The 26,348-nt window shown below is 36.4% G+C and overlaps 1 long non-coding RNA gene across 2 annotated transcripts in view; it reads right to left on the bottom strand.

The window, feature by feature from the left end:
* Positions 1-26,348, bottom strand: part of LOC103104383 (uncharacterized) — a 63,027-nt gene that overhangs the window by 10,652 nt on the left and 26,027 nt on the right. For both annotated transcript variants that reach the window (XR_008914234.1, XR_008914233.1), the window contains exon 2: positions 5,113-5,287. This is a non-coding gene — a long non-coding RNA (uncharacterized LOC103104383). The remainder of the gene's footprint in view (positions 1-5,112; positions 5,288-26,348) is intronic.

Raw genomic sequence — 26,348 nt, forward strand, 5'->3', positions numbered from 1 at the left:
CTCTTTAGTGTTTGGTTGGTAAGCTCAAGCAGATAATGAGAGTACATCAACCTATAGGATTATTTGTGTGAATGTGTATGTGTATGTGTGTTTCTTTTAAAAACGTTTTATGTTTTGGCCAACATGTTCAATCAATTGTATCAAAAGAAACATTCATATTGGCTTTGAACATTAGTCAGTGCTAAGCTACAATTTTGCTATTCATTCATATTTTTATCTATGGGTCCATTTTGGAGAAACAGAACACAATATTTAGTACATTGTTTTGTTTTGTTTTTTTCTTCTGAGGTTTTGTTCCAATAGAACTCTGTAAACATTGCACTTGGAGTTATTAGGGATAAACCAGGGTAGGAGGAATTATTTTTTCATTCTTTGTAATAGGCAACGATATATAACTGAAATGATTCGTGTTGCTTAGCTTTCTTGGTCTTGCAATAATTCTCTTTTGCCAACCAATGCTTTTGTAGTGATGATGTGGTTGTACATAGCAGCCTGAGTGGCCCTGTGTACTGCAGAATGAAGTTTCTTGAGCCTTTCTAGGGAAAAGTAATGAATTGTTCTTGGCATATACTCAGAAGGTCAGAATAAGCACCTTTATAATTTATTTCTAGTTAAATTACACTGATTTGGGGCAGGATGCTGAATTGCACTGAAGTCTCATAAAGGTGATTTGGCTTGACAAATGCTTCCTCTCCCGATAGTGATCTGGGGCATTAAATTAGAATAACATCAAATGAGGGAGTCTCTCTTTGTCTCCAAATGTTCTCTTGCTTTTCTGACTCTGTTGATGAGAGTCATCATCTCTCTGTCTCTCTGTCTCTGCCTCTCGGTATCTCTCTCTTTCATTATTATGAATGTTCCAATTATATCAGTGACATTATGACATTGTTCATCATGGGGCATAATATTCATCACATATTGTATTAATGAGAAATGGAATAATCACACTGATTCAGAATATGAATTAATGCTAATCAAATGCTTGAATTTTTAAAAAATAATTTAAATATATGCATGTATATATGTATGTAAATCTATATATCTATATGCCTATCTATACATATTTTGGGCAACTAGGTGATGCATTGGATAGAGAGTCAGGTGTGGAATAAGGAAGACTCTTCCTGAGTTTGAATCTGGCTTCAGGTGCTTACTAGCTATGTGACCCTGGATAAGTCACTTAATCCTGTGTACCCCAGTTTCTAGAAAAAATCAACTGGAAAAGGAAATGACAAACCACTCCAATGTCTTTGCCAAGAACACCTCAAGTGGCATCATGAAGAGTCAGACACAATTAGTGAGTTGTGTAATATTTATTGGGAAAGGAAATAGGAAGATTGGAAAACAGGGGATAATGGAAGGTTTGTATGAGGATATGGAGGAGTTTGAGGGAAGAGAGGGTATATAGCTTGGTGAGGCAAGGGAAGGAGATGCCCCCTGCTGAGAGGAAGCCACAGGGGTCCAATAAGGACTCTTTGTCCTGGAATGATTGAGCTGAAGTTCAGCTCCCTCTATGACCAGAAAAGATAGTCCACTTATCTGACTGCGAATTTAATAATATAAAGTTTAATAACTAGTTGGGATTGGAGTTTTTTTCTTAGCTTCAGACCTGAGGTCAGGCCCCAGAGGCTGGCAGAGAGTTTGTCCCACTCCCGTCTACTCTCGTTGTTCTAATTCAGAATCTTAGCAGTACACAGAAAGCAAACAAGAACAATTCTAACCTTCAGAAGCCTGTGTCTTCGGGCTGAACCAAGAAGAGCATGCCACTCCAGACTGGGCTGAACAAGCTCCTTCCTCCTCCAATACCTGGAACCAAGTCCCACAGGGCAGGAAGGAAGTGCTAGTCACAAGATCAACTGCCACTCCCAGTTGGCCCTTCCCCCACACAAACTGTTAGTCTAGTTTCCTTTTCACAGTTGACTGGAAAAGAAAATGTATATACATATATAATATACACATACATGAACATTTATACAATAATATCAGCAGCTATGACTAGTATTTATATAGCACTTTAAGATTTGCTAAGTACTTTACGAATATCTCTTTATATAATGTAGATAATAGATGCTATATCTACATATCATAATAGATACTAATAATAGATGCTATTATCATATCCATTGGTAATTTTGAATGAGGTTTGGAAAGGAAACTAGAAATAAGTTCTGAACTTTCTGCCACTGTGTTGGAACAAGCAATAGCGGTAATATCAAGAGAGAAGAAATTGTCAAGACTGACAGTTGGTGGGGGAAGTGGCAACTGGGAGTTGTAGTTGGGTCTTGTGACTAGCACTTCCTTCCTGCCGGGCTTTACTTCCTTCCTGTTGTGGGAGGTGGGAGGAGGGTTGGCTTCCCAGTCTGGATTAGGAGGGCTTCTACTTGGTTCAGTCCGAATATTCAGGCCCAACCAGCTCTGAAGTTCAGACTTTCTTGTTGCTTGCTGTCTACTGCTAAGATTCTGAATTTGACAAAGCTAGCACAGATATAGAGTAGATGGGAGTGGGAGAAACCCTCCTCCTGCCTGTGAGGCCTGACCTCAGCTCCAAGCTGAGGAAAACTCCAACCTTATTTAGGGACATTCCTCGCCCCTCTTTCCTTATACCTCTAAAATCCAAATTGGTTATTAAACTTTACCTTATTTGAATTCGTAATCAGATAAGTGGACTATCTTTTCTGGGGCATAGAGGAAGCTGAACATCAGTTCAGTCATTCAATGTCAAATAGTACTTATCGGACCCCTGCTGTTTCCTCTCGGCAGGAGACATCTCTCTCCTTTGCCTCAACAAGCAATATTCCCTCTCTCCCCTCAACTCCTCCATACCCTGCTACAAACCTTCCTTATCCCCCATTTTTCCAATCCCCCCATCTTTCCTCAAATAAATATTACAGAGGAAACTGACGCTAATTATGTGGTTAGTATGTGAAATAAAGTTTGGACTATGATGTTCCTTACTCCAAGCCCATTGTACTATTCATTTTCCACCTAGCTGCCTATATTTATCCATACACAAACCTCTAAATCTGGCCATTTCTATGCCTACTCACACATACCTACTCAGTACCACTTCATTGGTTCACTATTGTATCCAATATAAGTATTCCATCCAGCAGCAGAGATCACAACCCATCCATAATTTCTGTTCTTGGTTAACTCCTGTCTTTGTCCATTTGAACCCTTCCAAAGGGATTCCACTCAACATGCTAAGGCCAAAGTTTTTTTTTTCCTCCTTTTTTCTTTTTTTTTTAAACCCTTACCTTCCACCTTTCTATCAATACTGTATTCTTTCCAAAGCAGAAGAGCAGTAAGATCTAGGCAATGGGGGTTAAGTGACTGTCTCAGGATCACAGAGCTGAGAAGTATCTGAGGCCAGATTTGAATGCAGGACCTCCCATCACCAGGCCTTGCTCTCAATGTACTGAGTCACCCAGCTGCCCCCATTTCTTCTTTCTTCATATTCTTCAATCAAGTTACAGAGACCAATTTTCTGCTATTCATACTGGACACTCCATGTTCAAGCTCTGTACACTTGTAGTTTCTGTCCCCTATACTTGAAATGCTCTCCTTCCTCACCAAGGCCTACTGGCTCTGCTGGTTTCCTTCAGTATTCAGTTCAAGTCCTACCTTCTCTAGGAGGTCTTTCCTGATCTCTTCTTTTGCCCCCTGTGCCCTTCTTTTGAATTTAGTTTATATTTACCCTATCTATATCTTGTATGAACATAGTTATTTGCATGATTATGATACATATATATATATATATATATATATATATATATATATATATATATATATAGAGAGAGAGAGAGAGAGAGAGAGAGAGAGAGAGAGGGGAGAGAGAGAGGAAGGGAGGGAGAGAGAGACTAATATGGCATCCTTGATGAATTTTGAAAGGGAAACAGATGAGATTTCTTGAACTATTGTTGAACAGCAATCAGATATAGGCAAACATAGTTTAATTATTGTGCAGTGAAGACAAAAACTCACTATATTTAATTATTTTTGATAACTACTATAAAATAACAATGATAAAAAAGAAGAAGAAGAACTTATTGATATTCAGGAAAGCTAAAGCTAGCATCTCTTTTGAGCTCAGAAGTTCTGAGAAACAGTAGATGAAGTTGATTGTTTGTCTTCCTTAAGTTCAACATTAATATGGAAAACCCCTGAAAGTGGGAGACAAATCAGATCAAGGCTCAGGTGATGATCAAAGCGGGATTGAGATAATGATTTCTGCATTTCCAACCTGGTTGAAAAAAGTAGATAACCCACAAAAAAAGAGAAAATTTGAATAGTTAATATTTAAATTATACTTTAAGGTTTGTAAAGATTTGACATAAATTTGATTAAGTAGAACAAACTACCTCTTCAAAGCTGTCCCCAACATTTCTCTTCTACTTATTAAAACCACAAAAGATTCCTTGAAAGAGAAATACTGGTTCTGTCATAAATATCAAATGAGGAATAAAAAAACCAAGCAGATACACATTTTTCAAAAGTGTTTGCTTCTGTCATAACCAGCAGTGCATGTCTGTCCCTCATTGGCTCTTCCTTTGTCCCATACATTATCTATCAATATAGACATAAAGCATATGGAGTACCTCTTTCTATTTTATGCCTTGTTTAATATTTACAATCATTATTTCATGGAACAAATGTATCTCTGTTGTTATGTTTTCAAAGTCACAGTGCTAAATAAGGAACCAGAGGAGTGGATCTAAATCCCAGATTTGCCTTCTACTAACCTGTGACTTAGGGAAAGGTATATTCTCTCTTTACAGTTCAGTTTCTTCATCTGCAAAATCAGGGTTTTCAACTAAGTACTTTCAAAATTCTCTTACTATTCTAAATATGTAGTCCTTGACCTTCTAGTCCTCAGTTTCTCCATCTGTAACATGAAGATTTGGGGACAGATAACCACCAAGATCCTCTTCAGATTTAAAAATATGATACTAAGGGTTATACTACAACATAAGAACAAATGCTTTAAGGGAGAAAAATGGGTTTTAAGTAGTAGGAATTGAAGGGAGACAACACTAAGACTAAAACATTGATCTTTATCTACATAGTGCCCAACTATTGGTTTGACACATATTTTTAACCATCCCCACTTACTTTGCCATTGTCAACTTTCTTTGTATCTTCGAGGATAGTTTTGGACGTAAAGATGGTATGGTGGAAAGTGCTTGAGATTTGGAGTCAAGAAGACCAGATTTCCAATCTTACCTCACTTCCTGGATGGGCAACTCTGCACAAGTGATTTAAGCTTTCTCTGCTTCAGATTCCATATCTGTTAAATAGCAATGATAATAGTAATTACTTCCAAGGGTTATCCTGAAGACAGAGTGATATAGTGAATATGAAATGTTTGCAAACCTTAAAGTAACATATAAGACTACAGTTATTACTATTATATAGAGATACATGTATATTCACATGTATATCATATCATACATATGATAATATATTTATATATACACAAACACTACTCTCTATATGATCTATTATACACACATATGCGCGCACACACACACACACACACAAATATGTGTCTCCTTCCATTTTAATTGAGTTGTTACCAGAACCAGCTCGTTGGCTCTGAATGCTTTTTTTTTCTCAATAAACTATAAAGAACTGGGCAGAAAGGCATGTGGGTTGGAAAGGAAGAGCATCTTTTGAAAGATCATCCCTTTTTTTGGAAAAATGCAAAGTGAAAGCTGTGTTATTTTGTAGGCTATGCATTAAGTCTCGAGTTGATCTTAATTCTGCATCCTGCTTCTCCCATATTGTTTTCTTTGGCTTTCTTGAAACCAACACTGGAAAATACTGTATTACATACACGTGTAACACATGCATATCAACAGGTGAAAACAAATGAATTTTCTGATATTCTAACTATAGTTTTCTTAGTAGACTAATGCTGTCAACTATTCGGAAAAAGTGAAAAGCCTTAAAGTGATATCTATCTGCATTCACACATACATACACATACATACACATACATATATGTGTGTGTGTGTTCACATATATGGGTGAACTGATAAAATACATTAGCCACTGAGAATGTGGACTTAGTAGACATCAAATCAATCTCCCTCAAATCCTCAAATAAATGGAGTCTTTGTTTCTGTGAAGGTTGATAGGCAAAGATGCAATATAACTAAGGCTTGTTGACAGAAGCACAAATTAAGCCCTGGGATTATGGATTAGACTCTTTCTCTTCATCTTCCTTTGTTGCTTGGGAAATATCCTGATGGTTTTAAATAAAAGATTAGGCTATAGAATTGTCTGCAGTAATGGCAAGAAACTAAATCACAGGTAATTAAGAAATCATTTTTATGCAGCATCAGAATGCAATTTTTCTACTTACATTTTAATAAGGGTGCCTCTGAAGTCCTTGGGATTGACTTCAAATGAAATAAACCATACAGAGGAAGCTCAAACTGGGTGAACCCTCTTACCTTGTCACTCACTTCTCTTGCAACCAAATCTATGCTGTGGATGGAGAAGGTTGTCTCCCAGTCTGATGGGAAGCAGATCTGAACTCTCGCAAACTTTCCCTCAACTTGGGCAATTGGTTTAGTGTTTAGATTTCAAAGGGGTTCCCAAGGGCAAAATGAAAGATAGCTAAACTTTCAGCAAAGTCGTTTATAAAAATAGGTGCTGTCAATGTGCTTGGAAACAAGATTTCCTGTGGGGGAGGGAAGAGAGTATGCAATATGTACAAACCACTTATAGATAATGGTGTGGCTATATTTAATTTAAAAATAAATGTAGTTGGCATTTATATAGTTTTTAAATTTACAAAGCACTTTATTTACATCATATCTCTTAATCTTCAAACACATTGGAAAGAGCCCCAGATTTGGGGTCAACAGACCCAGGTTTAAATTCTGTGTCTGTCACTTACTAACTCCATAACCTTGAGCAACCTCTCAATATTTCAGTTCCTTAGTTTCTCTCCCATGAAAAGAAAGCTCTTAATCTATGATCCTCTGAGGATATTACCAGGGTTAATATCTCTCTTTACAGATGAAATAGAAATTGAAAGAGATTCACTAAATTGCTCCTGGTTACCCAGTTAATAAAACCCATAGGTGGGATTCAAACTTAGATGTGCCTGACTCCAAGGCAAGTACCACTTGGCTTCATGTCACAGGTGGGCAAGATTAGCCTTTTTTAATCCTCATAAAATCAATGTGTTGAGGGAAATGAGGAATGTTGCTGGAGTCAGTACTTGAGTTCAAATTTTGCTTCTGATGCTTATTAGAGTACCTTGGGCAAAGCTCTGAATTTCCTATTAATTTCCTCAGCTCCCTCAACTTAAAATGAGAGCCTGAACTAGTTGCCTCTTGGGTCCTTTCCAATTCTATATTTGGGATTCCATTTGTGTGTGTGTGTGTGTGTGTGTGTGTGTGTGTGTGTGTGCATTTGGTTCAGACACATAATTTCATTGATATATGGAACTCTGAATAAGGAAATTTCCTTTATCAATGCACACTGACTACTGTTCTTTGACACATAGACTTAAATAGTTAACTGGATTGCTGAAAGGTTAAGTGATAGGATTAAGATCACAGAGTTACTATGTGTCACAAGCAAAATTTGAACACAGATCTTTCTACTACACCACCTTGCTTCTCTCTCTCTCTTGTTCTCTTTCTCTCTCACTCTTTCTCCCTTCCTCATAATTTTATTCCATTATATATATAAATGTCTAGCTATATATATATAATATATATGTACTTATATATGTCAACTGTCAGCTTATAAAAATAGACCCTTTAACAAAGTAAATAAAATATATTCCAAGTATATAAAAATAGCATCATTTCATTTGCTAATGGTTCTAAAGAGTGGAATATATGTAACATGTATATATATGTACATGAATGTACGCATATACATGTATGCATTCCTTTAATTACATCTCAGATAATTTCAGTTACCTTAAGGTAGGGCAGGTCCCACACTATATAGGAATTTTAATTAATATACAGATTAATTACAAGAGCAACCTGATTCTCTCATGAAGAATTCAGAGCTCTGGTGCAGGGCTGTCATTTAAATGAAGCTCATCTATTTTTTAGACTATTTGGACTGGAGAGCAGATGACAGGCTAGCTGGAAATTTTCACAGATCTGGCTTCTTGATAAGAAGCAGCCAAGAGACGACTGTGCCTGGTTTCAGAGGATCAGTTCCCCCAATGTGGACTGTGTGTCTTTGTCAAAGATGTCCTCCTGTCCTGCCTGGGATCACAAGGCAGAATTCTTCATTTTTAATTTCCTCGGGTCAAATTTCTTTATAGTATAGTTCTTTCTGTTTTCCATAGAAATCAGAGCTTGCACGATTTCTAAGCCTGAAAGTTCCTTCTTGCCCCTTTTAGCTTGTTGGCAGGGATGTTTCAGGTGTTGGGCCCAGGTTCTGGACCCTTCCAATTCAGGTCACAGTGTATGTGCTCTGGTAAACAGATTTCCCTTGTGGGTTCCTTTCATGGGGCATTTTAAAGATTCTCTCTGTCATGTTTCTGTGCCTTCCTCCCCCTTCCTTGAGCCCAGCTCAATCTGTTCATTTAAAAATGCTGTAAGCTCCCTTGAAGTGCTAGGAGACAAGGCCTAAGAAACCAGGGAGAGTTGCATTTCTCCAGTTCCTGAGTTTTGTCCCTCCTAGCACTGGGCGGCTCTAATGCTGGGATGGGGCTGGGAGGGGAGATGCAGAGAAGCAGCTGCTAAGAGATTTGTCAATTCTGTGCATTCTGTTCTGTTAAGCTGTCATTATTGGTTTCCTGTCAGACATTTAAGTTTCTGTGCCAGACACTGAATCTAGCCTAGGTAGTTTTATGTTTTATGACTTAATAATAATATAAATGTCACTTTTCATTTAAATATATGCTCTTAGGAAGTTGTCTCTTTATTCCCTATAATAGCTTTCATTTATTTACATAGAATTTTGAACTGTCTTTATAGCTTTTCTGATTTGATCCTCACAACAAACTACATGAGGGAAGTAGATTTAGGATTTGTGTCCATTTTATAAATGCCAAAATCTCAGAGAGGCAGAAAGCTTTCCCAAAGCCATGAAGCCATTATGTGGCAAAGTTCAAATTGGAGCCCCGTTCTTACTGTAAGCCTGAGGTTCTTTCCATTATACCACACTGCCTCTTGGGTCATCTCATGGTTATTTCTTGCTATTGCCACTGTTAACAATGATAATTAGTGATGAAAAGTAAAATTATGTAGGTACAGAATTGATACTAAGTATCAATTCCAAAATAGAATGGTAAATGAGGTGACTTGACCAGGGCCACACAGCTAGGAGGTATCTGAGCCTCTATTTGAACCTAGGATTTCCCGCTCCAGGCTTGGATCTCTATCCACTGAACCATCTGGTTGCACCTATTTCTTATATTTCCAGGAAAGTCAAGCTCCTTTAAGTTCCTCTGCCTCTGTGACCCTTGGATGATGATACCCAGTCAAAGCAAGAGGATGGGGCATTGACTTGATAAATAAATGTTTCTTGCCAAGTGGCACACTAGACTGAACATCAAAGGTCCTATATTCAAATCTGGGACTCTGATTTCCTTCCTTAGACCAGTTACTTACTCATTTTTAGGTTAAAATCTTCTCATTTGTAAAGTGAGAGCATGGGTTATGAGATCGCTAAGGTCTCTTCCATCTATAATTTCTTATGATTCTTGATAATGAATGGAACAGCATGGAGGAGCCTTATTAACCACATCATTTCAGAGTTCAAAGGGACCTTAGACAAACAAACAAAAACCCTTATGTTCTGTCTGAGAAGGACTTTATAATAGAAGGTCAAGGGCTAGGCAATGGGGTGAAGTGACCTGCCCCAAGTCACAAAGACAGGAAGTCTCTGAGGTCATATTTGAACACAGAACTCCTAACTCCCATTCTGGCTTTCTATTTACTGTGCTACCTAGTTGTTCCTCTATACCCTTCTTAAGGCAGCTTAAACTTGAATTACTTTCATAATGTTGATTCACATTTTGATTGTAGTTGATTAAAAACCAATTTTTCTGAGATAAACTGCATTCCAGTCACATTTCCCTATCTTGTTTTTACAAAATTGATTTTCTGAACTCGAATGTCAAGCATTACATATATTCTGATTACATTTATGTTATTAATTTGAGACTGATACTCTAGCCTATCCAAATTTACGTGACCTAGTCCAGATTTTTGTAATAGATGATCTCCAAGATCTAAATCTTATAAATTACCACACTCCCAAAACAACTTCTATGAAAAGAATATTCCCTTTTGTAAAGTTATTGAAATTTTAATAATTTTAAAGGTATTAATATACCTTATAATATGTGGGGGATATGTCAATATCTTCCTCTCAAGGAATTATAGGATAAAGAGATCTCTCAGTGTTTATAAGATTGTATCCTATTTGGATTCTCTCCTCATATATTTATTCTGCTCTAGATACCTTTCTAAACACTTCGTAAGAGTAATTTCTACTTCTTTGTAGAGTTACTAAAGTGTAAGGGGATAGAATAAAGAATAAAGGTGGATAGAGTGCCAGGCTTGAAGAAGAGAAGACTCATCTTACTAAGTTCAGATCCAATTCAGGTACTTCCTAGTTATCCAGTCCTGGGAAAGACACTTAATCCTGTTTCCCTCAGTTTCCTCATCTGGAAAATGAGCTAGAGAAGGAAAATGGTGAACCATTTCAGCATCTTTGCCAAGACAATTCCAAATGAGGTCATGAAGAGATAGATGTAACTGAATGACTGAACAGCAACAAAAAGGCATAAGGATACATATATGATGATTTCCTCATTAATGATAATAAAAAAGAACTCACAATAGAGGAAAAGAATCTACCTGTACAAAATGTTTATAGCAGCTCTTTTTTGGTAGCAGATAATTGGAAACTGCAGGGATATCAATCAATTAGGATATGGCTAAATAAGCTGTGGTACATGCTTGTAATGGAATTCTATTGTGCCATAAGAAATGACAAACAAGATGAACACACACAGACATACATACACACACAAATGGGATAGATTTATATGAAGTGAGTAGAACTGGGAGAATGTTGTATTCAGTAACAACAGTAATGTATGATGAACAACTGTTAATGACTTAACTGTTATTAATAGGGCAAGGATCCAGGACCACCCACAAGAGACTAATGACAAAAAAGGGATATCCATTGCCATAGAAGGACCATAGTCCTAATGCAATTTGAAACATACCATTCTTTAAAAAATTTTCTTCAAGAAATTTTCACTAGTGAAAGAAATATATGCCTTCTTTCACAACATGATGAACAAGGAAATATGTATTATATGATAATATATGTATAGCCCATATCATATTACCTGTCTTCTTAGGTGAAGCTTCCTCGAACCCGCGAGAAGCCTCAAGATAGGAAGATAGAGGAAGGATAGAAGTTCTGTATGCCGCGAGGGGGGTGGCGGAGTCAAATTAGAGATATGAGTTGGCAGGAATGAGTCAGAAATCCAGGCCTTATTAATTATCAAGGAGCCACAGCAGAAACTCTGATCAGTGGACTACTCAGAAGTCTTATACCCGTCCAGTGATCCAAATTTAATACCACACAGGTCGGAGACATGATAGAGAAAAGAAAGTGCCTGGCCAAAAGCTAGGTCCCAGGTGGGAGAGGTAGATCAGGAAAGGAATCAAAGATGGAGCTTGGCCAGAGAGGCCAAGCTCCAGCAAAGACAGGCATCAGTGAGAGCTGAGATCCAAGTGAGGAAGAGAGAGAAGAGGGGCAGAGCTTGCTGCAGCCAGGTATTTAATCTCTTTGATATGATACAATACATAGGAATGATTATCATTGGTTAATGACAAGGTATAGGTGTGGTTTCTCTTAGCCAGGTGAACACAAAGAAACCTGTTTTCCCGCCTAACCTGGGGGAAGCTGGGGTCAAGGGTCAGAGGCTTTCCCAGCCATGGTCAAGACTGAGCATGCTCAAGACTGAGCATGCTCTAGACTGAGCATGCTCTCTTCTAAGCCACTCTGTACACACTAACTGTTTCCCTTGCCCATAGCTATGGGTGGACTGCTACATTAAGGAAGGGGACAGGGTAGGAAGCTGGAGAGAACATTGATTGCAAAATATTAGGAAACAAATATTGAAAAGTTGTATCAAAGTAATTTGGAAAAATAAAAATATATTATAATAAAGTCACAATAGAAAGGTAAACAAATGTTTTTTTGATTCCTCATCTATTTATTATTCTCCTTCCTATTTCATCCAGTTAGTATTCTTATCATGTGTCAACTGAGTATTCTTTAGTGTCTATATAATTATGTCCTGATTAGTGAGTTAGGAAGTAGAAAAAGGACTGTCAATATTGTGTAGTCTATGTACCACTCTTTATACTGTTAAATTTATCAACTTTGCTCGTCCCCAATTTTACCCAGCACAGGGACTTTGTCAATACCCACAATATTCAAAGACAGAGTGTGGAAAACAAAGATTAAAAAGTCCACTGCTTTTTCCAAAATACTAATTAGTTTGAATCAAGTGAGAGCCTCCCTAGAGCAGGTGGTCCAGAGTTTTTAAGGTAGCTCACATCAAGTAGAAAGAGTAGGTATTTGAGCTGGGTTCTGAAGGATTTGGGGAGTTTTACTAAAGGGAATGGAGGAGGGAGAACATTCTAGGGATAAGAGTGCCAATGCAAAGGCATGAAGGTAAAAAAGTAAAAGTTCATTATGAAGAGCAATGAGTAGGTCAGTAAACAAGATTTCTCCCCAATCCAGGGCCAGGAAAGTAGAAGAGTATGTTTAGAGGTCCAAGGAAAGCGTCACCTGACACAAGCAAGGATAAGATATTAAAAGTATAACATTATTATAATAATAGTGATAAAATAGAATTAATATATTGTCTTTTGTGTTCCAGACACTATGCTATATGCTTAACAATTATTTTCTCATTTGATCCTCACAATAACTCTGCGAGGTAGGTGTTATTACTATCCCCATCTTATAGTTGTAGAAATTAAAGCAGGAAGAGTTTAAGTGACTTCTTCAGGGTGATCTAGCTCATAGAAGTTTGGGACTGGATTTGAAATCGGATCTTACTGACTCAGTACTCTATCAACTTTGCCATTTATCTTCCTGGGTGATTCTAGGAGGGTGAAGAGAGCTCCAATTTTACTATACCAAGAATCTTGAACTAAGAACTGGGATGATGATGATCTTGGTCAATGGAGTTCTTGACCCTAGGCACAATTTCAAATGAAAAGACTTGTATGGGGAGGAGATAATAATAGGTTACATTTTTATATGACTTTAAAAAGAGATATCTGAGACTCAGGCTTCTTTCTCAGTCATACAGCTCCTGAGCTCTTGATTCCAGATCCTTTAGCCTCTAGACGACAGTTTCCAACACATGGATTATAAAAACTATAAAGATATTAAGGAAAGTAGTATTGGCCAGAACAATAGTGTTGTCCAAAGAATTCCAGATTTGGAATCAATGGCTCTACATTTGAATTTTGGCCCATCTCTTTAATGCTCATTCTAATTTTGGCAAATTCTTTAATAGTTATGTGATGCAGTGATTATAATATAGATCCTAAAGTCAGGAAGACTCATTTACCTGAGTGCAAATCACCATAAATACCTTCTGCATGTCCCTGGGCAAGTCATTAAACTACCTCATTTCTTCATCTGTAAAGTTAGATGGAGAAAGAAATAGCAAAAACATTCCAGTATCTTCACCAAGAAAAGTGCATCACAATGAGTTGGACTCAACTGCAACAACTATATAACAATGAGAAGACAAAACATTTTGGGGACTTAGTTTCCTCCGGAGAAAGGTGAAATGCTAGATTACGGGACCTCTATGGACCCTTCCAAGTCTAAATATATGATGTCTAAAGTTTACAAAGAATGTGTTGTGAAATATTCCTAAACACCACGGCAGATATGAGATAATGAATTCCTAGTGAGCAAAATCCACTCATTAACAATGGAATATCTTGGGCAAGAAATCATACATAGAATGAATGAACAGCATTTGAAACCAGAGCAACAATACATTCATAAATGAAATCAAAAGACGTAAGGTAGTAGGGGTTATTTTTAAAGCATTAAACAATTTATCTTTTTAATTCCTGTAAGCCCTTTGCATTCTACACTTGACAAAACCTTGTCTTTTAGTGTTTCTGGTATGTGTTCATAGCAAAACGTTAAATGGAAGCCTGGCAGAGTGGGGGAATCAGGGAAACAGATCTAAAGTGAGCTCGGCTGAAAAGAGTGACTCACACGATGTAACAGTGGGCAGGAGGCTAATATATAAAGTTACCTAGATGACAGGGTGTTTATAAGGGTTTGTATATAGCTTTTGGAAGGCAAAGAGAAATGGTTTAAGAATTATACAGACCCCCACCCTATGGTACTCACATAAATATATCTCAAGTTGAGAATGTGGAATAAAGGGCTTAACCCTGGTAGGTCACAGGGGGAGCCAATGAGGATATGCAACAAGGGTTCTCCATGGGTTGGTTCTTCTTTGCTCCTTCAGAATGAGGCCAGCTGTGCACATTTAAAACATGTAGGAGTCTTCCCCCACACACACTCAGGTAGTGTGCAGTTGGAACACAGCTGCAGGGAGTAGCCAGAAAATTCTTCAGTTTATCTCGTTTAAGAGTAGTTGGAAGAGAATATGGTACAGTGGGAAATGCCTATTAAGGAAGCCCTAACAAACACTCTATCACATGAGACTTGTACTCTTCCTGCCCTGAAACATGCATGCAGCTTCATCCAAACATTCCTATTCTCTGTCCCAGCTCTCCTCAGCCAAACTGTGCATTCAAAAAAAAAAAATTGGATGCCTACTATTTGCAAAACCCTGTGCTAGTGGCTCTATAAAATTAGACCTCTTGTATAATAAAAGGTTACTGGCAAGGAACAGCTGATTTAGAATGGTGTCTGAAAAGAACTTTTGGAATTCGGGTCCCAGTCTTAAAATATAAGAATAGGCTCTTGATAGGCTCTGGGCCTGGAATATAGTGCACCTAACGGGGGCTGGTAAAAATGCATTCACCTGTAATCTTGCAAAAAAAGACTGAGTAAAGCCAATTCAATACAACTCCCCTGGAGTCCTGAGAAATCATATGTTTTGGGAATAGATGTTTAAAACACTTATTACCTGATTCAGTTGCCTATTATTTACCATTATGATCTCTTTGAATCTGATTCAAATAATTGGCTTTATTATTATTATTTTAATTCTGTTTCCTTTTTAAGGTTAGACTTAAAAATATACTGGTAGAGGCCTCAGATTGAGATTTTGGTTACCCCAAACAATATATTGAACCTGGAATATATGTGGACCTGGGGAGGGCATGGGACTAACTATACAATTAATTCTAAAGAAATTCCATAGGCAAAGCGGGAGGGGCAGAAAACTAGCATATCTATCTATCTATCTATCTATCTATCTATCTATCTATCTATCTATCTATCAATTCATCCATCCATATATCTACCTACCTGTCTATCTGTCTACCTGCCTATCTAGCTATCTATATAGTTTTTTTCTGCTTCAATATATTTAGAATATATATATATAAAACACATATTTAGGGGAAGCAATTATATATGTCTGAGTGTATATGTATATAAAGGGCATAGCATTTTATATCTATATACATATATATGTAGGTATATGCATGTATATATTTAGTGTGGAAGTGTGTATACATGTATATGAAACAGCTTTATATGCATGTGTATGAGGAGGTTTTATATATAAACATATTTAGGGAAAACAATATATGTGTCTGAGTGTGTGGATGGGAAATCAGTTTTTTATATCTATGTAAACATATATATGTGTATGTAAATATAGATTTATAATGAAAGTGGCATAAATAAATATATGCAGTTAAAAATATGTGTGTGATAACAGTTTATATATATCTATATGGAAAAGAATATACACTCATAATTTTTTTGTGGGGAGCAGTTAAACAAAGACAATGAATCAAAAGAGTTTGCCATTTTATATAGTTCTCTACTCCCATCTCTGGAAAGAAGATGGAATAAGTCAGATATCTGACTTTAATAAGATGATGCAGCTACTCTTGACATCTCTGGATTTCTCTAAGAATGGAATTTGTGTCAAATATGACTAGCAACTAAGCCAGGAAGGGCTTCTCTCTAGATAGGGTTGAAGTGCTATGGAGAGAAAGTGCTGCTTTTCTAAATTACTCTAAAAAACCTCTTACCTTCCATCTGAGAATTTATACTAAATATCAGTTCTAAAAAAGAATATTGGAATGGGCGAGGCAATTGGGGTTAAGTGACTTGCCTACAGTTACATAGCTAGAAAGTATCTGAGTTCAGATTTGAACCCAGGACTTCTCATCTCTAGGGATGGCTCTTTGGCCACTGAGTCACCTAGCTGCCCCCTCTAATTCATTCTTGATTAGATAAATTAATATTTTAAAAAAACTGAGATCCCAGTTAACATCTATCAGATTGGCCAATATAACAGAAAAGGAAAATGATAAATGTTGGAGAGGATGCAGGAATACTGGGAAATGAATGCACTGTTAGTAGAGTTGTAAATTTATCCAGTCATTCTGGAGAAGAATTTGGAACTATGCACAAAGGACTCTAAAACTGTGCCTATCCTTGGATCTAGCAATATCACTACTAGGTCTGTATCCCAAAGAGATTGAAAGAAAAGGAAAGGAAAAAGCATCTGTTTGTACAAATCCAGCCACTAGATGTGTAGGCCTGGGCAAGTCACTTAATTTTGTTTGTATCAATTTCCTCATTTGTAAAATTAACTGGAGAAGGAAATGGCATGCCACTCCAGTATCCTTGCCAAAAAACCCCAAGTGGGATCACGAAGGTTTAGCCCAACTGAAACAACTAAATAGCAACAAAAAGCCTTTGGACATGGTTGAGACTGGCCCTCACTCCACCTTATCCTTTGTGTTTCTTCCTCTAGACATGAACTCTGAACAGGGATCTCAAGAAATGAATGTTCCCACTCTTAGGACTCCCCATCTGAGACTGAGTTGGAGAGTTCCAAGTTTCCTGAGTCAAATCTAAGTGTTCAAAAGAACTTTCTGCTCTGACAGGACTTCTTCCAGGAGAAGCAGCATTACCATTACAGCTGAAATGACTAAAAAGTCCCCAAGTCATGCCTGGCTGGCCAGAAGGTGGACTTTGTAACTTTCTCTGGCAAACAGATAGAAAAGAAATGTGAAACAAATAGCTTTAACACTCTCACAGAGTTCCTTTGTTTTTTAGGAAGATTAAAATGAAGGCAATGTGTTATTGTTTGTGTTGCAAGGAAGTATTTCTTTTGTTAGAAAAACTAAATGATTTCCCCATGCCTCATATCCATTTTACACTTTGGGTACCTTTCCCACAATAGAAGAGACTCCATTAATCCTTTTAGAGGAAATTTTAAAATGTTTTCTTCATTTCCAACAGCATCACTCCTTGGGTTCAATTCCATCATCATAACCTCCCCCTCCAACATCCACCCCAGGAAAAGCTCATCACCAATAAATTCATCATCATGGGAGATTGTATCAGCATTGCTACCCACACCTCATCAGTAGCCTCAGTTGCCTCTGGCCTTCTGAGTGGAGAATTGGAGAGCTGAGCAAAAATCTCATTCCAAAGCTTCCATTTAAAGAGGACTCAGAAGACTAAGAATTCCCATGAGAAAGAAAAGAGGAATATGAATAAAGGACCAAAGTGAACATACAGGGAATTCATTAACCAAGTTAGATTTTAAAAAGATTTGCAGAGAAAATGGAAGCCATATCAGGGATTGCAGGATAAATATAAAAGCATGGCATCATTCTCTAAGAATTGAATCAGGTTACAAAGATGTGCTTAAGCTCAAAATGCTGTAAAGTTTACAAGCAATGCTAAGGGCAATAAGAATGTATTTTTTAAAATTACATTAGAGAATGCAGTATGCTCAATGAAAATCTTTAAATTGCTTCTCAGAATGGGGGGAAATAAGCAAAAGAAGAAAGGAGGTACCCAGCTCTTATTACATTTGTTTTCTCTGCCAAAGAGAATAATCTCTGGATTGGAAAGAAATGAAAAAGAAGAGCGAATAAAAAATTGAAATCCAAGCAAAGTACACAGCATCAAGCTACCCTTGATAAATTTAAGTCACTTGGCCCTGAATAACTCCAGAAGGAACCTGTGAGTATGGTCACTGAACCGTGTTTTGTAATCTTTAGAAAATGGGAAGGATGGGAGAATAGTTGAAGAGAGAAAGGTTCAATATTGTCCCAATTTTCAAAAAGAGCTTGAGCAAAATGGTGTGCAAACTCTTAGACCACTTAGCGTGATTCTGATGGTCAATGAGTATGGAGGAGAGGAAAAATTAATCACAAAGAACTAGGTGCAGATTTTAGTCAAGAACCATTCAATCCAAATAAGCCCTATTTACTTCTGTGATAGAAGTACTCACTCTGCTTGATCAGGAGACTGCTCTCCAGAAGGGGAGTCCACCTATATTTTAGCAAAGAATTATCAAAATCTCTTATTCTATCTTTCTGGATAAGATGTGGTCATGGAGGCTAGACAAGTTAGGTGGATTGTAGCTAATATTTAACTTCATGGCTGGCTTGATGTCAACTTGGAAGGAGTTGTCTAGAGGAGCTCCTCCAGGATCTGTCCTTGGTCTTAAACTGTTTAATAAGTGATTTCAGGAAAAGGCTAATATGGAAAGAACATTCCTAATCTTCTTTCGCATTATTCCTCTCCACTCACTCTATAGACTATCTATATTGTTCTATTGGCTCTTTTTCACACTTGATGTTCCCTTGTCTATTTCCATGCCTTTGAACTGGGTATTCCCCTTGTCTAGAATATACACCTTCCTCTTTTCTGCCTCTTGGAATTCAGCTTAGTGGGATTTGGAGAAAATTGTAATGGCTCTAGAATCAAACATTGAATCTCTTGAAGTTTATTATTTCAATCATCTTGGACAACTCCCTGGACCTCAATTTCCTCATTTAGAAAACAGGATGTCCCAAAAGTTGTAATATAATTTTAAGCTGTATAACTGAGTAGACTAGATGGTCTCTGAGATCCCTTCAAACTCTATATGTTTATTTGTTCCTATAGTCAAACTCTACTTCCTATATAAAACTTTTTTATGGTCTTAGCTTTCAGTTCCTCCCCTGCTCCAAACTACCTTGTCTATAGATTTAAATTTTTTGAAGGCAAAGAATGTTTCACTTTTTTCTAATCCCAGACCCTAGCAGGTGCTAAATAAATCTTGTATATTAATTTATTGATTTTTTAACACTCATCTGTAACTTCTTTTTGACATTGGGAATGAAAAGTGATGGAAAATGGAAAACAAGACCTTAGTGGATAAAAAAAAATGCAAGAAGGTAGGTAGGTGGCACAGTAAATAGAGCACCAGGCCTGGAAATGGTAAGTCTTAGTTTCAAATTTGACCTGAGACACCTAGGTAAGTCACTGAAATCCAAATATCTAGTTTTTAGCTTTCTTCTGACTTAGAGATGACATTTGGCATAGATTCTAAGACAGAATATAAGGGTTTTTTAATTTTATTTTTTTTAAATGCAAGGAAGAATCAAATCCACTGAGCCATATAAAGGTGCTAATATATATATATATATATATATGTATATATATATATATATTTTTTTTTTTTACTATTTCATTTTGCTCTCCCAATAGATGTTTACTAATGTAGCAAATTTGGGTCTGTGTGACTATTGATTATTCGATACCTCTCTGGACCTCAGTTTCCCTATAAAAATTAAAATGGATGGCTTGTAAAGTTTTTTCTAAGACCATCATTCCAAGCTTCTATCAAAATAGTATTTTGAAAGAACTAATTATATGTCTGATCTTTTATACTAGACATCCCTTTGAAACATTTCTTTCCACCTCCTTACACATACTTGTATTTATACCTTTCATACTAATTCAAGACTGAACTGGGACCCAAATGAAGAGAGTTTATTCTGTAGGTATTGGCAGCCACTCTTAGGCTCAAACAAAGCATTGCTACTTTCACCTCCAAATGAATGTTGCTATAAATCCCCCCTGGAAAAATACTGAAGAGCCGTCTGTATGGACAGCAGAAGTACCATCTGTAGACACCCACTGATTCCACGCAGCAGCACCCTGGGCCAACTCCCTAGGAAAAAACACATAAATACAATGCTACTCTGCAAGTATGACTACTTATGGAGAGGAGGAGAGGAGACAGTTGCTCCAAGGGTGTCCTTATTTGACTTGTGCTTGTTTCTGGGCACTGAAGAATGGGGCTCATGTTTTGAACTGAACTTTAGTAAAAAGAGAATGAGAAACTATCCCATCCTCAAAACGAATCAAGTTACTCAAGAAATATGAGTGTAAATAAAATATTGATTAAGAACTAAAAGGATTTTAATTATGTTACTTACTTTAATAGTTTAATTTGGCAGACATGGACAACTTGGACAGGACTCTTTGAGTAAGCACATTTTAAATCACTAATTAAAATTTCAGACAGATATGTGAGATTAGCAATGAGATTTTGAAAGTCAAGCAGAATGTCCATTTGTTTTAGTTACTACTTTTGAAATTTGATGAAACACTTAAACCTAATTTTGAGGGTTTCTTTTAAAGGAATGTACATATTTGAATATACTGTGCCCCATGGTGACTTTTATACCATATGTAATTAAGTCACATTGAACAGTCAAACCTAATTTGATGAGCAAACATATCCAAGAAATATCTTTTTTGCTGAATTTTCTAGTTAGTGTGGGTGTGCATCCATGTGTGAGGTGAGTACATATGTGCATGTGTGTATTAGAGAGTGCAGAGAAAAATCAAATTTTAAAAGGTGAGAAATAACTACAAATTTATTTACTCTTTATTATTCATTTAAAATGGGTCTAGGCCAATTTCCCCCAAACCATTTGCCAAAGGCTATTTTCACAAAACGAATGAGCCTGAAATGGAAAAAAAAAAAACAAAGACAAAAACACTGTAGGTAGAATAAGTAAAAGAACAGAGACCAACATTTTCTGACCAGCTTGGATCTGTGATGGAAATGATTTTGCACAAGAATCAGCTCTATGGAAAGCATTGGCTTTAAGCCATTACTCCTATTTCAGACCTGGGGCAAACATCTCAATGTGTTTAGCCCTGAGGATGTTTACGACTCTATGTTCTCTGTCTACAGCAAATGAAGCTGTTAAAACGTCAGTTATTCTGAGAACATGGCACAATGACAGCCCATCAGTGTCATCAAATGGTCTTGAACAGCAGTGGGATAGGCTAGAATATAGAAGACTGAGAACAGGAGCCAGAAGGCATGTATAGCATTGATCTAAAGCCAAGGGTCTGAACATTGGAGTATGTCAAGCATTCTTGTTATTCTATGGGTGGGCATTTAAGAAATGGGAATATTGAAAATAAACATATAATTGGGTGTTCATTCCAGTAGGGAGGAAAATACAAGGAGGAAAAGAGTACCATTGGCCTAAATCTGAAAATCAGTTCAAGATCATGGGAGCTATCAGAGGGAGAACCAGAAGTCAATAGGAGTAAAAGTTAGAAAATACAATCTTTGTTAACTGGGATATAAGGCAGAAAGCTCAGCCATTGAAGAATACCATGTGAGCTCAGTTACTAGAAAAGTGGGTTAGATGTTCCACCCTCAGCTCCTGGCCCTTTTCACTCTGGAGCATTTAACAACCCCTGTAATCTTCTTAACTTGGAACATCTCTCTATAAGCTCTAACTCCTCTCACTGGTGAGTTCTTCCTGGATTGTCCATCTGTGGAGGGATCCAGTCATCTCCTTGACAGAAGTCAAGTCAAGGCCTTCTCCCCTACCTTTTCAGCTCTCTTCTATGTGTTGTCTTTCTCCATTAAAACAACAAGCCCCTTGAAGGCAGGGACTGTCTCATTTTTTCTTGTATTTGTAACTCCATTGCTTAGCACAGTGCCTGGCTCGTAGTATTCACTTAATAAATCCTTGTTTCATTCTCATTGTTTTCTTCCTCTTCCACAGTAGAATAGAGCTCTTGCTGTTTCTTGTTTGTCTTTGCATTCTTTTTTTTTTTTTAATATATTTTATTTGATCATTTCCAAGCTTTATTCGTTAAAGACATAGATCATTTTCTTTTCCTCCCCCCCACCCCCCATAGCCGACGCGTAAGTCCACTGGGCATTACATGTTTTCTTGATTTGAACCCATTGCTTTGTTGATAGTATTTGCATTAGAGTGTTCATTTAGAGTCTATCCTCTGTCATGTCCCCTCAACCTCTGTATTCAGGCAGTTGCTTTTTCTCGGTGTTTCCACTCCCATAGTTTATCCTTTGCTTATGAATGGTGTTTTTTTCTCCTGGATCCCTGCAAGTTGTTCAGGGACATTGCACCGCCACTAATGGAGAAGTCCATTACGTTAGATTATACCACAGTGTATTAGTCTCTGTGTACAATGTTCTCCTGGTTCTGCTCCTCTCGCTCTGCATCACTTGTCTTTGCATTCTTAACACTTAATACAGTGCCTTGCACATAGGAAACACTTAAATACTGGCTGAAAATCCATTTCATTAAGTCACATGACGGACTCTGTACCGAAACATCAAAGTTAAGGCAGAGCCATTACCAAGGCTCTCACTTTTTTCTGAGTTTCCAAGGAATGCATTGTCATGAGGATGATACTATCTCCTTCCTAGGATTTATAATTGTTGCCAAGGGCTGAAAGAGGAAAAAAATAATGAAACTGTAGGTAAGGGTTAACTAGTTTCACCTGCCAATAGTATAGGGAGCAAGATAGGATATTATAATTAGTGAACTTCAGTCTGGAAAATTCCCAGACAGAGTAGAAAGGATAGTCTTTATTACATTTAGTTATTTTTATTATTTTTAGGGATATGCCAGTTAATCCAGTCAATTCAACATCACAAACTTTTATAAAACACCTACTATTAGCACTGGGGGTAAAAAAGATAAAAATAAAACAGTCACTCTTTCTAAAGGATTTTATATTCTATTAGGAAAACAACACCTGTGTAGAACATTCAAAAGAGATTATCCACAATAACTTTTTCAAGGTAGATAACAATCTTTATATGAACAACAGTTTGATAATAATAGGATAGGGTCTTCCCAGGGCACTATTGGAGGGTAAGTTAGAATTGGGATTTCAGGGGGCAGCTGGGTGGCTCTGTGGATTGAGAGTCAGGCCTAGAGATAGGAGGTCCTGGGTTCAAATATGACCTCAGACACTTCCTAGCTGTGTGACCCTGGGCAAGTCACTTGACCCCCATTGCCTAGTCCTTACCACTCTTCTGCCTTGGAGCCAATACACAGTATTGACTCCAAGACGGAAGGTAAGGGTTTAAAAAAAAAGAATTGGGATTTCAACAGCAGAAAGAAGATGGTTATGAAAGAACAAAGAGGAATATTCTCTCCCACTTATACCTTCCCACATGTTCAAGTTTATTCCTACTTGCAATACCTGTTTGGTTTTCTTTATACATATTGAAATCATTTGTTCAGTGCCTAACTTAGCATTCCAGGGATGTTCATGAACAGTAAAAAATAATATATCTGTATCCCATATCATAACTCATATATCTATAACAAATATGGGGATTCATTCTTCCCTTCTTATGCTTGTTGAGTAATAGTCCTCAAGGAATATGCACATACTTTCCCTAACAATCCCAAGTAATAGTCCAGATAAAACAGAAGAATTCTAACTAATTGTTTCATGCATATTCTTTAGAATTTAAGAAACATATGAAATAACTGGAAATCAGACAAGTAAGTTTACACAGTTGGAGATAGTCAAAATAATAACATTTATTAGTTAAAATTGGAGAGATTTCAAGATCTCAGGTTACATTCAATAATCATCAAAATTATATTGTATACAATAAAATAGAAAAGCACACGAGTAGAAAAAACAAGATAAGGGATAATCAAAAACACTTTATCTCAATAATTCAGTGTACAATAAATCTAAAAACATAAATTTCTTGAGAAAGAACTTCCTATTTGGCAAGAAGTGTTGAGGAAGCTTGACAACAATTTGACATTAAATTGGTTAAGACCAAGATATTATAACATATAGAACAATAAAATCAAAATGGATAAATAATTTGAATGCTAAGGTTATGCTATTAAAAGAAGAATCAGAAAAGGAGTTTTCATAGCTCCAGGGAAGTTCTACACCAAAGAACAGAGGAAATCACAAGAGAGAAAATAGTTTAATTACCTGAAATGAAATGCTTTTGCACAGACAAAATGAGTTATCTTGAATAAGAAGAAAAGCAATCTCTTGGGGAAACTTTTTTTTCATGAAATATTTTTGATGAGGTTCTGATATCCCATTGTAAGATCTATTCCCCAATGAATTAATCATCCAAATATGTGAACAAATAGTCCTCTAGAGAAGAATTTTGAACTATGAACAACCATATCAAATGTTGTTCCAGATCACTAGTAATGAGTGAAATGCAAATCAAAATAACTCTACTATATTTCTTTTCATATCTGGATAATTGACAAGAATGAAAAGAAATTAATAGTTAATGTTAATAGGCTTGTGGGAAAGCATACAAATTAATTCACTGATATTAAAGAATTGTTCTGGAAATCAGTATGGAATTATGCTAAGAAAGTTGGCTAAAAGCTTTATATCTGTTTATTCAGAGATCCTATTGCCAGGTTTATGTCCCCAAGAGTCAAAAATAGAAAAATGCCCAATGTATACCATTAATTGCAACACTTTTATAGTAACTAAGTGGAAACGAAGTCTATTCCATTGACTGGGGAATGGCCAGACAAATTGTGATACCTAAATGTAATCAAATATTCCTATACTTTAAATAAGAATGTATAAGACTATACAAACATGGAAAAATATAAGAACTGATACAGAAACAAAACAAGTAGAACCAGAAAGATAATATAACAACTACAATATGGAAGAACAATATGAAATGTCTGAAAAACAACATGAAATGTATGGAAGAACAAGAGGAACTACAATAAAATAGAAACTGAATTGTTGAATAATTTTAATGGCTACACAGAGTCTGATGAAAAATGTAACTTCCTTTCTTCTTTGCAGTGGCTGGAGACCATCAGTGTGGAACAAGACAGAGCATATGTAATACACTGAGGCACTGAAAAGTTCTATATGACTGACTTTTTCCCCTCTGTTTTTATTATTTATGTAAGAAATAATCCACTCAGAATATAATAAAATGTTAAGCTACATGATAATTGAGAAGTGTACATTTTATATGAAATAACTCTGATCTTTTAGGTTTTAGATCTATTTTGGAAGCATTTTTCCACTTACATGTACAATAGTATTCATTCTGCAATGATAAATACATAGGCACACATAGATAAATAAATAGATATATAGTCAGACAGGTGATAGATGGATGCATACTTACATATATATTTATGGAAACATACAGAAATAAACAAAATTGTTTTTATTGCCTTATAGTTAAACTCTGTCCTTAATATACATCAAACACACAGTCAACCTACATTTATTAAATTAACTACTTTGTGTATCAAAACACACTGTTTTTAGTTTTTATTTTAATTTTTCCTAATTTTTAATTTTCTTAACAATCTTCTCTCCTATTTTCCCCTAATTTGGTGAAATGGGATGCTTTGGAGAGAAGCCAGTTGCTTAACAAACTTAAAAGAAATGAAATAATCACTAACTTCAATGGATACTTCTTAGACAAACCCTATAATCTATTAGTATTCAGTCAATGTCTGAGAAAGACATCCATAGGGATAGTAGGTTCCTCTTTCTGTGTCATTATCACTCTTCCTTTGATGCCCCAGCTCTCTAGAAAATGCATCGCCCTTTGTGATACTGTTAAGCATTGAAGAATGAAAGGACTAGCAGCTTTAGGCTTTGTGGTTTTTTCTTTGAATAGCAACTAGTGTCGAAAGTTAGTGTGCCATCACTCTTCAGTCTGAACCAAAAATAGCTGTTATATAAGTAATATCAAAGCTAGATTTTTTTCCCCTGCACTAAAACTTGCTAAATAAAATGTATCCCCTAATGGACTGCCATTCATTTACAACTCAAACTTTAAAATTAGGAGGGAAAAAACCTTTAATTCCAGAAGTTAGTATAGTGCCTGGTATATAGTAGGCATTTAATAAATTTTTACTGATTGGTTGTTTGAGTTATGATGGGTTAAATGCTCTTTTAATTCATACTATTTTGAAGAATATTACACTTATATTAGTGGAGGAAACATTCTGTCCAATGAAATAGTTAATAGAAACAAGTATTCTCATAATTAATATCTTTTGAAATGC

Source organism: Monodelphis domestica, chromosome 8, assembly GCF_027887165.1.
Source record: "Monodelphis domestica isolate mMonDom1 chromosome 8, mMonDom1.pri, whole genome shotgun sequence".
Lineage (NCBI taxonomy): Eukaryota > Metazoa > Chordata > Mammalia > Didelphimorphia > Didelphidae > Monodelphis > Monodelphis domestica.